Source organism: Protopterus annectens, chromosome 4.part0, assembly GCF_019279795.1.
Source record: "Protopterus annectens isolate FY-2018-M chromosome 4.part0, PAN1.0, whole genome shotgun sequence".
NCBI lineage: Eukaryota > Metazoa > Chordata > Ceratodontiformes > Protopteridae > Protopterus > Protopterus annectens.
The window spans coordinates 834,853,139-834,865,177 of NC_056733.1; positions in this window are offsets into that span (position 1 = coordinate 834,853,139).

The following is a 12,039-nucleotide window of genomic DNA, read 5'->3' on the forward strand; positions in this document are numbered from 1 at the left end:
CTTTGGGATACCACCTAAAAAGGCACTATAGAGGTGGCAAGAGCCTTTGCCAGTATCCAGAAGCCCAGGGGTGACAGATGCAGGCCATCTCTGGTAAAGCATCAAGGTCTATCAATCATGTCATCCCAGGCAGACAGATACTGGATCCTCTTAGAATGACACCAGAAACTTAGCCAATTGTTGAAATCAATTATTTTCTGCTTGTACTGTCGTATAATTCTGGGTGATGATAGGATGCTGCTGGGGGATAGGGTCATACCCACTTGGGCTACATAATCGGAGAGCTCCTCCATATCTCTTTTCATGTAGTCCAGGGAGGTACATGTGCAGAGAATTAGCTGAATTTGGACTGTCACCTCCAGAAAGAGGGGAGACAATAACTTAATCATGTTGTATAGCCAATTGGACTGAATCAAGTTTGTCAAAAAGATATGTGTGTGAAATAGAGAGCTATGTATTGGATAGTATTTTTTGTGGGACAGGTGGCCATTTTTTAAAAATTAGTAAGAGAGGAATGCTTGGTAAGGGACGTTGGTATTTCTGGGTCAGGTAAGTTGGGTAGGTGAGGAAGAAATTGCAAACATTCAAGACAAACAAGACAAGACACAGGGACAGTGAGGATCACAAAAGGTTGGGGGACACCATGATTGGGGTGAGGGAGGGGACAACCCCAGCTCATGCCTGTCAGACATGGAGACAGTGAGACTAGTCCTCACCCACTGGATTGTCATTACTGCCCCTTACTCCACTGGCATCTGGAGTGCTTGACATCTTTTTCTCCTCCTATGTACCATGAGGGAGAACAGCCTCATCATCCAGCATACACATACACCAATATTGTGGTGCACAACCCTATTCACCAACCCCGGCATCTGCTGGTGCGTGATGAAATCCCCACTTCTGCCACTGCTCATACAGGGTAACACAGCATGAACTGCCAGGGCAGTACTACCTGAGGGCACAGGTACTGCAGGGGCAGCAGAGGCAGTGCTGCCAGGTTGGGTCCCAGACATGCTGAGCATTGGTGCTGGAGCCGGTGGAGTGGGAGCAGGCTGATCCACTGGGGCTGGCCTACCTCATTCTGCTGTGAAGCATTTATGATTTGTTACAGATAGAAGATATGGAGACATTTTGATGACACATAATAGAAAAGAAAAAGAGATAAGGGCTGGGGTGAGAGAAAAAAAAAGAGATACAATTAGTACCATAATATGTGGCATACAGTGTATTAACACAATTATATAACTATTTTATCTGAAGTATTACATTTAAGCATACAGCCTAACAACTGCACACTATAACTACAGATTGCTGAAAGTAATCCATGAAATGTGCATATATTGCACATAGGCTTGGTCCAATAATACAGGAATTTATGCCACTTGTATAGAGTTTCATTTTATGTATAGAGGTTAATTGTATGTAATATTATTGAAGAAATGTAGTATTGTATAGTTGCTACTCATGGTATTTGAACCCACAACCTCTGACTGCAGTCTTATACTTGACTCCTAAAGATGGTTCTTGCTACAGACTAATGCATGCATACTTGCTTTTACAGTTAGAATATGCATAGTCAATTTGCTACAATTGTATAAAAAAAATATTCTTTAACTTTTAAAGCTACAATAATACCTCAGTTGTGCTGCATACATATCACTTGCTTCCCTCAGTCTCTCCATTCAGTCATCATGAGCCCGGCAATTAAATTCTATTTTGGTATTAGCTGTGGAAAGAACAGAAAAGAACAGAAGAGCATTATGCATACCAGTCTTGCCTATATTTAGCTTTATGTGTATTACGAATACTCTCTTATTATCAAACTTACACAGTTGTGGGATGTCATCAGTTTGAAATTCAGTCAACTACTGGTTGACAGTATCCCTCCTGTGCCTCTGTAGGTCATTAAAATGATTTCTGCAATGTTCCCCAGTGTGTGGGATGCCAGTAGCACTGGATACAGCCTGAATCAAACTACTCCAAGCCTCTGACTTGTACTGGGAGCCAGAATAGTCTCCCTGCAGAAGCCTTTGGCTGTGGTGCTTTACCAGGAGTTTAATAAATATCCTGGACTCCTAAACACCCTACCTATGTGCCCTAAACTGAGTACCTTCACCATTAATTCCTAACATGTCACACACACATATCTAACACCCGAACTAGAACAATGGCAGCTAATGACTTTGTGCCAGTTCCTGTTATCACATTTACTTGTAGCGCACAAACCTGACCAACAATGCCAACCTCGTTTTCCCAATGTTAAGTGAAGGGCAGCAGCGCCAAGCAGGTTGGAAATACATTTTTTTTTTAATTGAAAGGTTAATCTGTCATTTGGCTGTAGTTTGAGGGGTGTTTGCTGTTGTAGCTTGGAAATATATATTGAAAATTGGAAGGTAACTGTTAGGTGAGTTAAGTTTGCAGACATGCACTGGGGACATAAATGTTGTGACCTGACACATTTTTTTTTTGCTTTATGCACTGGTAAAAATGATTTTTAAAGTGTGGGTTTTAAAGATAGGCATAAGGAACAAAACATTTTCTTCCATGATAGTGATTTTCCATCTTTTCCACAGAAGAGGTGCTGCTCACACATAGTCCGGAATCATTCATAAAGGCAGGTGAGAGATTGAGGTCTTAGGCATGAATGTGTGTGACCTGACAAGGTTCTTGATGATAGATCCAACTGTGTATGTGTCTTATTTATTTGTGAAGACCATCCAAGTTCAGCTAGCAAGATTATACTTACAGAAATATAGTATACAGTATATCCTCAGTTAAAAATCTGAAAACACAATAAGGGTGTCTTACCCTCATACATATAATTCAGATCAGATCCACTATCTAAAGTGTTATAAGTGAGAGTGAATATAATGGGAAATAGAAGAACAGTAAAATGTGTGGAATATTCTGTAGCCCTACAACTTACACCTGTTGCCACAAAAATGTTGAAATAACACATATATATTTCAGTTCATTGCTATAAACTGCATTGTTACTACAGTGAAAATAGGTTGCATACCCTGTACTAGAACACAGGACCATATGTATTCGAGCCTTACACTTACAACTGCTGCCACAGGATTAGTTACATGAAAGTTTCATAATTTCCTACTCATTCTTAAGTTCTCTGTGTTAACTTCAGCACAATGCCACTTACCATGTTTGCACAGTGCCCAACAGAATTAATTAAATGAATTTGAATGAAAATGAATTTCAGTTACTAACTGGATCCTGTTTGCAGGTGCTCGATGATTGCAGGTGTTGGGGAAGCTTGCTAACTGTCGCACAAGGTTGCTTAGCAGCATTGCACAATGGAAAGCAAAAATTGCCACAATGTATCCTTGTTGACCTTTACACTTTTACAGATGCCCTGTCTGCTTCCTGTGTGGGCCAGTACTCCTGGTTTGCACACTGTTAAGCATCACAAAAATGAGATAAGCACAGCCAAACCTGACATTCATTTTCTCAGTTTCCCATGCTTGCCCTAAGCCGCACACCACCCAAACACTGGCAGAAAATAAATAAAAGGGAAAAGTGAAAATAAAAGGTGTATTTATATCTTTTCAGGCATCTTTGGAGTGTGGTTTTTCGAGGCATTCTGAACTGCTTAGATTTTATTCTGGTTTAAGTGTTAAAGGCTGCCTCCCTACTTTCTTTTTGGTAAAAGGGAAAAGTAATTGAAATGATGAAAAGCACTCTATGAAATAAACACTACAAAATATTTGTTAGTACACATGAAATATTTATAGATAGGTCTGGATTTGAACTCTCACTTTAATGATCCTTCAGAACACAGTAAGGGTGCCTTATCTCTCTTTGCTGCACAAACAGTTTGCAGCAGGGAAGTGAAATCATTCTGCATACAACCAACTGCAACATCATTCACAATACTAACAAACCATTTGACAGTTATTTGTACATGCATTATTTTCGGATGTGGTGCACTGAGTGATAAGACAGCCATTTATGACTATTACTTGAAAAAATGCAGCTCCGTCTTACCTCTCTGTTGCTCATTCTTGTCTTATCTGTCCAGTAAACTGAGACACACAGTCTGTAAGGAATTCTATATCATTGTCTTTAAAATGTGTGAGGATGTTAAATAGCAATAATATACAATTGTCAACAAATGAAGGGGAGGTTGGATGTTAATGAACAGAGCCTGTGAATTGTGTACTGCTTACTTACATTTCCAACCTTGATAAAATTACTTCTATACTTTGTAAGTCTAACCTGACACACCCACTGGAGGTAGAGCAGTGTGCATTGCTGCTGTATTTTCCTTCTCCCTACAAGTAATCATTTGCAGGTGCAATCCATTAGTTACAGACACTGAGGGAGTGCCTGCACTATGTTTACATCTGATGCACAGATCCAAGTATTTGGGATTCAGCAATACCAATGAATTCACGCCTCATTTACATCTTCACTGTGCTCACAGCCCTGAATCTACACCATAAAAAGGCAACTGTGTAGCTAGGAAACCTGAAAGTGAGGAGACTTGTTTATGTGGAGAACACAGAAGAGGCTATTATTTTTGAATATATCTGCACAGAAAACTACTGACCTTAAGAAGGTATGCCTGCATTTTTTTCAGTTATATACTGCATATGCTAAAATGTCATTAAGAAAATTCTGTTTAATATTATATAATATATTAATTAACAACTGCTACTTTTATCTCTATGCATTACTTAGAAGTGTACTGATGGCATAGGCATATTTGTCAGGACATTTCACAGATATATATGATTGGCAATAGCATAAAATGAAATGTTCAGTGTTAAATCATTAGACATGTTTCAGGGACAGTTCATTTGATAGCACTTTTAGCATTTCACTGATGGTTTGTTAGCACAATGTGTCATTTGCCTGTTCTTTTGGGGTGGGGGAGCAAAGCTGCATTTTTATTTTGGCACAAACAAGGATTTGTTGCTATTGTTACTCTCCTTGTTTTGCATCCAGCCTTGCTTTGTGTGTGAATGTAATATGTTACAACCACATAACTGCTGTTTTATGTTTCTCCAGTGGGTAATAGTGAAATGCTACCTTTTCTGTTTTATCTGAAAACAGGAATCTTTTAGTTATGTGTTACTTATGTGTATTATTCTTCTGTTGTGCTTTAGGTCACCTAGGACTATGGCACCCAAGTGTCTCAATCCCCAAAACCCTCCCTTCAGTGATCCTAAGACTCACAGCATTGTGGAAGTGTTCAGGTGACATGGAGCCTTTCTGCTTGAGAGGGGATGTGGAGATATGTCAGGCAGAATGCAAATTTGGCAGCAGATAGTTGCTGATATGAATGTAGTAGGAGGCTGCAGCAGAACATATGATCAGGTGCACCATAGAGCCACTGACATTATCTCATCTGCATGGAGAAGAGCAGCTGCTGTGGCCTGTGATCTGATGGGCACTGGGGGGTGCTGCTACACAGCAACCACTATCAGCAAATGAGGAATCCCTGTTCACTGTCAGAGATCCAGACATCTCCCAGGAAAGTGCAGAACAGGATGTCCTTGACATTGGTGCTGCTGTTTTAGGGACAGCAAGAACGTCCCAGGGTGAGCTTCCAGGTAGGCTTATGTATCTCAATTGTTAAATACTCTTGTATAGTAAAATACTTACAGCAATACATTAGTTCTGTTTAACAATAAATTGGTTTGGGGGGATTGTAGATTTCTACAGGTAGCAACACACTCTGATTACACATTGGCTTAGGTTGAATTTGTCATCCAAGTTCTTATTAAAAGTATAATTAATGGGTGTATAAAGGACAAAAACGTTTTAACCCTATGTTACTATTAACTGTAATGATGTTATTCTTAACTTTTGCTTAACTTCTTCCAAGATCATAGTCCATGAGAAGCATAGCATCAGCTGCACATGGTAAGCCAAATATCTTCTTTGTCAGTGGTGATGAGCAGTTCAAAGAAATATATAATTCTTATCCATATGTGTGATGTGGGTGTCAGGACTGTTGTGTGTATTGCTGTACTCTCTGTAGTAGTGGGATCATCACTGTTAGTTTGTTAGCATACATTTGACTATAGTAGTGTCGCTATTAATTTATTTCCTGTGTTTGTTGCTTATTATTACAGGTGATCATGACAGTGGGATGTGGGACTCTTACCATCTGATGTCAGAGTATCGGCAGACTCTGATGATGATGGTAGTCAAACAGAGGCACAGTCGGGGGTACAGAGGTTGAATCTGACACTGAGGTTGACATTCAGCCATTCCCTGTAATTCCATCGGACACAGCCAGTAGGCCTATGCTAACCCATTCCAGTGAGCCCTCAGATATTGGACTGGTGGAGAGTGAGACACTCGATCAGGGAAGTGTGGTTACTGTGGCTTCAGTGCTTGTGGACTGCGGCTGTAGCCAAAGTGAAGGTGAGGTGCTATGCAGGAGGGTTGCTAGGGGTGCTCGAAGGAGGCCTGCTGTCAATCCTATATCTGATCAAGATGTATCTTCCCATGCCACTCAATGTATGTTTAGGGTCATCATGAAGGCACAGGCACATTCCTACATGTCCTCCAGAGCAATGCTTAGGGTTATAGATACAGCACAGGCTGACATGCATGACTGCCTCCACCATGTTGCTGATTCAATGGATCACATGAATGACACATCGGAACGGGTGGTGTCTGTGATGGAATGTCTACTGGGAGAAGGATGGCATCCTTATGGGCATAGGTCAGCCACATCATCTGCTTTTAGCTGACATGGCTGTGTCCAATCATGCTCCAATAGTGGCACTGCTTCCACTGCCCTGTCAGTGGCTGAGGTGTCCATACCCAGACATGGCAGGCTATGGGGTCGAGGTCCTGGGTTTCCTTATAAGGGGAGCTCATCCAGCAGACATCAGTCATGTTCAGGTAGCAGCAGTGCATCTGACCATGGGTGTGGATGTGCCAGTGCAACTCCTGGCAGAGCCATTTCTTGTGGTTGGATATGACAACGATGAACTTTTGCCTCTACCATACATGGCTCACACCTGTCCAACATACCAAAACATAGAGCTAGCACAGAGCTTGGCTGTGTTCATGCAGACACATTACACACCAATTTCACCTGCAGGACCCCTACAGACACACACTCAACAGTTACATGGTTCATCTGTGAAGCTTAAAGCTCATTTTGTCTCATTGGCCATTTGTTACTTTATCCAAATGTCTGCTTGCTTCTCTTTCTTACTCACACACACTCACCAACATTTTGTGTCAGCCTAGGCTTCCTGCCCTCTCACACAACACCCTGTGCAAGTGATGATAACTGTGCCATCCCTGTTTTCTATCTTTTGGATTCAGGGATACATAACATTTGTGTCTGATGTTCAGGGTGCATAGCTGACTTAATGCTTAATATACTGTATCTGCATTTATGATGTTGATTTGGTAATTGTATCTTTAAATTATATAGATTCATAGTTAGGTTCATAGGTAGGTACTAGGCTATCGGCCCAAGGGACTAAGTAAACCTAGCCAACAAGGTTACCTGGCTTATACCACCCATGAAAGTTATGTTCCTGTGCACCTGTCAAGCAGAGCAACAGAAGTGATCCACGGGGTGTATTTCCTATTTCCCATCCACTTATCAAGATTTTTCTTGAAGTGTGCTAATGAGGAACTTTGCTTGACATAGATGGGTAGCTTGTTCCAGAGTATGGGAAGTCTCTGGGACAGCAATCTATCCCTCCAGCATGTCCTGTTTATTGTGGTGACAAGGTTTAGGTCCCTAGAGCATGTAGCTCGGAGGTATTGGGATTTCTTTAGGTGTAGCATGTCCAACAGCTCTGGGTTTGACATAGCTTTATATGTTAGGCAGAGATCACCTCAGAGTAGGTGATATGCTACGGAGTAAAGCTAGAGTTTTTTGAGACGGTCAGTGTAGGGCATCTGTTTGAGGCCAGTAATCCTTTTTGTGAGGTACTTCTGTGGCCTTTCCAGCTGTTGCAGATGTCTTGTGAGGTACATTCCAAAAGGGGCATTGTACTCTATAACGGGTCTAATGAGTGTCGAGTCGAGGGAACAATGACCTCTTTTTTCCTAGATGAGAACCCTTTTGTGATGAGGTGGGCCACATAGAAGGATTTCCTGACTACTGTGGTGATGTGATTATCAAAGGAGAGACTACTGTCCACATGGGTTCCCAGGTCTCTTATCACACGTTTAGCGTTACGTAGACTACTGCCTATGTGGTAGTTCATGGGCACAGAGTTTTTTCCAAAGGGGATGACAATGCACTTTTTGGCATTGAGCTTAAGGCCATGGCTCTGACACCAAGCATCGGTCTCAGTGAGGCCCTTCTGTAGGATGACCACATCATTTGGGGACTTGACTATGGCTCCTAGTTTGCAGTCATCTGCGAACTTTGTTAGCCAAAGGCTTTCTGTGTTAGCCTGTACGTCAGAGAAGTAGATACCAAACAGGAGAGGTCCCAGGACTGAACCCTGTGGTACTCCACTTGTCACTGGTTTGAAGTCAGATTTGGACTCTGCAATTTTTACAGTGTGGGTTCTGTCAGTGAAGCAATTGGCAACCCATCTTGTGATGTAAGGATTTATACCTAGTTTAGTGAGTTTAGCTATAATTCCAGAATGGGGGAGGGGGTTGAAAGCCTTTGCGAGGCCAAGATAGGCTGTGTGAACCACCTTACCCTCGTCTATAGCTTTAGTGACTGCCTCAAAGAAGTTGATCAGGTTCAGGAGGCATGATCTGCCTTTCTCAAACCCGAACTGGGTGGGATCCAGAGTTTGGAGGTTACAAATGTCTTTGTTTATGAGTTCCATGATGATATGTTCCATGGCCTTACAGACCAGGCTCATCAGGGTAATAGGGCAATAGTTCCCAGGATCAGTGGTGGCTCCCCTTTTGTGGAGTGGGATAACTGTTGCTGTGCGCCATTCAGTGGGCACAAAGCCTGATGTGAGACTATGATTGAAAATGGTGCTTAGGTGGGGAGCCAGTTAGTTCTGAAGTTCATGTAAAACGCAGCCTGGGATGTTGTCCAGTCCCATGGATGCTGTGTTTTTGGCTTTAGAGAGTGCAGCTTTTACCTGCATAGTTGTGATTACAGGGACTCTGCATTCTTCCTGTATAGTTATGGGCCCTTTAGGGGGTAAGAGGGGGACAAAGTTAGCACTGAACCTATCTGCCAGGACGTTGGCAATATCAGTTGGTTCTGTAATTTTCATGCCGTTGTGCTTTAACTCAGAGCAGATCTGGGTGTTGCCATTGAGATTCTTGACATAGCTATAGAATGCTTTGTGGTTGTCCTTAGAATCAGTGGAGATTTATTTTTCATAGCTAGCTTTGGAGGATCTTATAAGAGATCTCAGCTTCTTACTGAGGCTGACCAGGGAACTCCTCCACTCATGGGAATTTACTCTGTTTTGCAACAGTTTCTTCCTTCTGTTGTAGAGTTTGTTTTTGGCAGGGGACCACTAGATTGGCTTCCTTTTGTTGGAGGACAGCGCCTTGTTTATGTTTAAGATAGCACGATCCATGCACTTGTGTAAGTGCTTATAGAGTGCATCTGTGTAGGATTCAGCAGTCATAACTGTATTGTCCATCTGCATGGGTGTCATGAAGTTCACCACTTCTGTCTTAAGAAGCATGAAGTTGGCTTTGGAGAAATTTTTTACCGTGATTTCCTTAATTGGGGGGGTTGTGGATATCTAGGTTGATTAGCTTGTGGTCGGATCTGACCAACGAGGAGATGACTTCAGGTGTGGAACACCGGTCACTCATGTTAGTAATGACTAGGTCTAGGATATTGTTGCCCCTGGTGGGGGTGTGGATAAGTTGATCCAGGGCATTGGAGTTTATGAATTCCAGAAAGCGTTGAGTGAAGGAGTTGATACATGAGTAGTTTTCCCAGTTAATGGTGGGGTAGTTGAAATCACCCATTATTAGGATATTTGGTTGAACCCTAATATTTTCCAGTATATCAAGAAAAGAGGAGTGGGAATCCTGGGGCATGGTGGAGGATCTGTAGCAAACTACAATTTGGATTGCAGTTTTGCCCAGAGTTAGTTGCACTTGGATAACCTCGGACGCATTATGCTGAGCAACTAGCCTGGAGGTGTGGATATCCTTAATGAATATGGACACACCTCCGCCTTTGGTGTTCCGGTCCAGGTTAGGTTGCCGAAAAAGTGGTATACGTTATAGTCTGGTAATGCAGGGGTGCTCTCTGGAGCCTTGAACCAGGTCTCAGTCACTGCACAAATATCGATGTTCTCCATTTTAAGGAGTGCCTCGAGGGAGTGCATTTTGAGATTTAGACTTCTAGCATTCAGTAGCATTACCCTCAGTTTTTGCTTGCCTGTTCCTGTTACAGTGGTGACTTTGTCATTTGATCCTTACCTAAAAAAGGCACTATAGGGGCAGCAAGTGCCTTAGCCAGTATCCGGAATCCCAGGGGTGACAGGTGCAGGCCATCTCTGGCAAAGCATCGTGGTCTGTCGACCATGTCATCCCAGGCAGATAGATACTGGATCCCCTTAGGATGACACCAAAAGTTTAGCCAATTGTTGAAGTCAATCATTTTGTCCATATTGGTGTTAGAAAGTTAGACAGTTGATAGAATTAAACATATTTTGCATCAGTATTGTTAATAATGTTGTGAGGGCTGTGAAGTCTGAAACTGAAATATATCTCATTACTTTCTAACTTCTCTCTTTAATGATTTTACAGTACAAAAGCATGGTGCTACACTGAGGACATTCGGTGACCCATCAGTACTTATGAGAGGTATGACTGGGTGAATCTTTGATGCCTGAGGCTTACTACTTGATAATGGACACATGTAAGTCACATAAGTCTCTGCTGTCACATGTTAAAGTAATTTCTGTACAAATCATCCACCATTTACTTGCTTACATTACCAAGTAACAACATGCAAGGATATTCCATTCATTTGTATTATTAAACATTGCACTCCAGGTTCAACATTTACCTTGGAAATCCAGCAGTTGCAACAATTTTAGTTCAGGGCTGACTCTGCCTGATGCTAGGAGTACACAGTCATTACATGGGTAGGTAAAGGTTGTGAATATTGTCTGGCAACAATGTTACTATATGTATGTGTGTAGGAGGAAGGTTTTAGCCCCTTAGGTGGTGAGTGATTGTGCCATGTGTTGCCTCTTAGCCAATGCAAGGCATATTGAGATGCCTATACCCAAAGCAGATGCTGGTTCCTCCTCTGACTTCTCACTTGCGTGTGGCTGTGGTGACCTTGCCATTGGTGGTGGAATGTGTGCCCCTTCCCCTTGTTGATCATGCTGAAGCTGTTTTCTCAGGATGATGTTATGTAGCATGGCACATACAGTGAATATTTCAGTACATGTATGTGGATTGTACTGCAGGACTCCCCCAGATGTATCTAGGCACTAGAAGCACAACTTCAGCAGCCCAAACACATGCTTTATGATATTTCTGGTTTGAGCATGTGCCTCATTATGACGTTCTTCAGCGGGTCTGTGTGTGCATTTCTGATAGACTTCATCAGCCACAGTTCCAGTGCGTAATCTGCATCCCCCATTAAATGTCCCTGTGGAACATCTGATACAGTTGGGAGGTGTGCCAGATATGTGAGTCACGGTAACTGCCTGGGTTGCCAGCACACATGTTCAAGATGATTTCCTTGGCATTACGCATGACTTGGCAGTTAAAAGAGTAGAAGCCATTTCTATTTATGTAGAGCCTTCCTCGGTCTCCAGCTGGTGCCTTATTTTCTATATGTGTGCAATCTATGGCACCCAGTACTTCAGGGTAGTGTGCTACAGGGTAGAACTCCTGCATATTTGTGGCCCTGTCGTCAGGAGTATGGGGAAAATATATGTGGTCACTGGCATGTCGGATTATAGCATTCAGGATATGATGGAGGATCCTGGCTGCTGATGCCTGTGACACCCCAGCATGTCTCCTGTTTGTCTCTGAAAGATTTCTGTAGCTAAAATTCTAAGTGCTGCATATACCTTTGTCTCCACTGGTATGGCTTCCCCTCGATTTGCCCTGGCTCTGAGTTGAGGG